At 44.1% G+C, this 1,684-nt stretch overlaps 1 non-coding gene across 1 annotated transcript; it reads left to right on the top strand.

The window, feature by feature from the left end:
* Positions 1 to 277: 277 nt before the first annotated feature.
* On the top strand, positions 278 to 349 carry TRNAH-GUG. The gene has a single exon. It is a non-coding gene; the product is annotated as a tRNA-His (tRNA).
* Positions 350 to 1,684: the final 1,335 nt, after the last annotated feature.

Genomic DNA, 1,684 nt, shown 5'->3' with positions numbered 1-1,684 from the left:
GCGGGGGCTCCACCCGGCCGGGGAGAGGAGGGAAAGAAGTCGGGGAGGCGTGGAGCCCGGCGACGAGACTTCCCAGGAGCCTCGTGCAGTGGTAAGGACCGGATCCTTGAGAGAGGAGGCGTGTTTTGTTTGTTTTATTGCAGTTGAATGGGGAAGAGAGGGGAATATAGACAGAGCCCCAAAAAGAGCAGAAAAATGCGAGGACTGCAGCGCTCTGAAAAAGGAGAACATAACCCTTAGACAAACACGTGGGTGCTCGCGGGCTCTTCCGTGGGTCGCCGCGATCGTATAGTGGTTAGTACTCTGCGTTGTGGCCGCAGCAACCTCGGTTCGAATCCGAGTCGCGGCAGTATCTCAGAGTGTAGCCTGTCTTTTCCTTTAGCCTCTAACTTCGGCATCTGCCCGTGACCAGAGATCACAGCTTACCTGTGGCTGCGGACCTCTCTGAGGTCAGGACACTAGAAAGAACCCCTACTGTGCACACCCGGGGGCAGATTATCTTGAAGGCTGGACTTGTGCCCTCTCTGAACAAGCGAAGCGCAACGTGCAAAAGGTGAGGTGCCGCCTCTCAATCAGCCCTGTAGGATTCTTCCGCTGTTGAAATGGTGTGGCTGTACCTGTCTTTCTGGTTCAGACATTTCAAACGTCCGTGGGGCCTTTTTAGGCCAAATCAGAAATGAATGAGATGAGATTCTGCACTCCAACTGGCTATTTTAAATAAAATCTAAAGTTGATAACGTGCTTTAACCCCCAATTATTACTATTGTTTTGCTAACGATAAATGAATCAAGAATAATTCACGTAGACCAAAGTGCACACATCTTAAGTGCATGGCCCGTTGAATTTTGACAAAAGTAACCACCTAGATCAAGTTACGGAAAATTTCCCTCAGCCCAGAATGTCCTTAGAGCCCCTTTCCGGTCAATCCCCAGCCCATCCCCACTTAGGCAATCACCATTCTGATTTCTATTTCCATAGATAAGTTTTACTTCTTCTTAGAATTCCCATAAATGATTATGCTTTTTGGTCCATTTCTTAAAAATAGAAGGTAATATTTTTGAGACCTATTTGTTGCATGTATCAGTTTGTCAGTGTTATTGACGAGTGTTATTCCAGCGTGTGAATACAGTCTGTTTGACGGACAGTTGGGCTGGGCAATTTTTAGTATGGGCTATTGCGAATAAGGTGGCTATGAATATTCTAGAATGGGCCTTTATGTGGACTTTGAGCATTTATTCTTTTGAGTACAAACCTAGTCATGGAATAGTGGGTCATGTCATAGGTGGTAAGTGTTTTTCAATTCTATTAGAGACTATGAAACACTTTTCCAGAATGATTGTACTATTTACTGTCTCAGTTGCTCCATCTCCTCTATGCCCTGTCTAAATTCCTGACCCACAAAACCATGAAATAATAAATGGTTATTATTTTAAGCCACAAAGTTTTGGGGTGATTTGTTATGCAGCAATAGATAACTAATACAGTATTTATTTCCTCTGACGTTTCTTTTAATTCCACATGGAGAATCTATTCTTGACTTCTCAGTAGACATGCTAGAGTGAATATCATTTTACCTTTCCAGATACCACTGAATAAAAGAATAAAGGACAGGAACAAAGAGAACTGGAGAAGAGCTCAGATATACAGTTGCTCTGCATTCTTGTAGGCACATGGTTTTCTCTGT

This window comes from Propithecus coquereli, unplaced genomic scaffold (assembly GCF_000956105.1).
Source record: "Propithecus coquereli isolate 6110/MARCELLA unplaced genomic scaffold, Pcoq_1.0 Scaffold197, whole genome shotgun sequence".
Classification (NCBI taxonomy): domain Eukaryota; kingdom Metazoa; phylum Chordata; class Mammalia; order Primates; family Indriidae; genus Propithecus; species Propithecus coquereli.
Note: the sequence above shows the minus strand (reverse complement) of the source record. Positions and strands in the feature narration are given on the sequence as shown.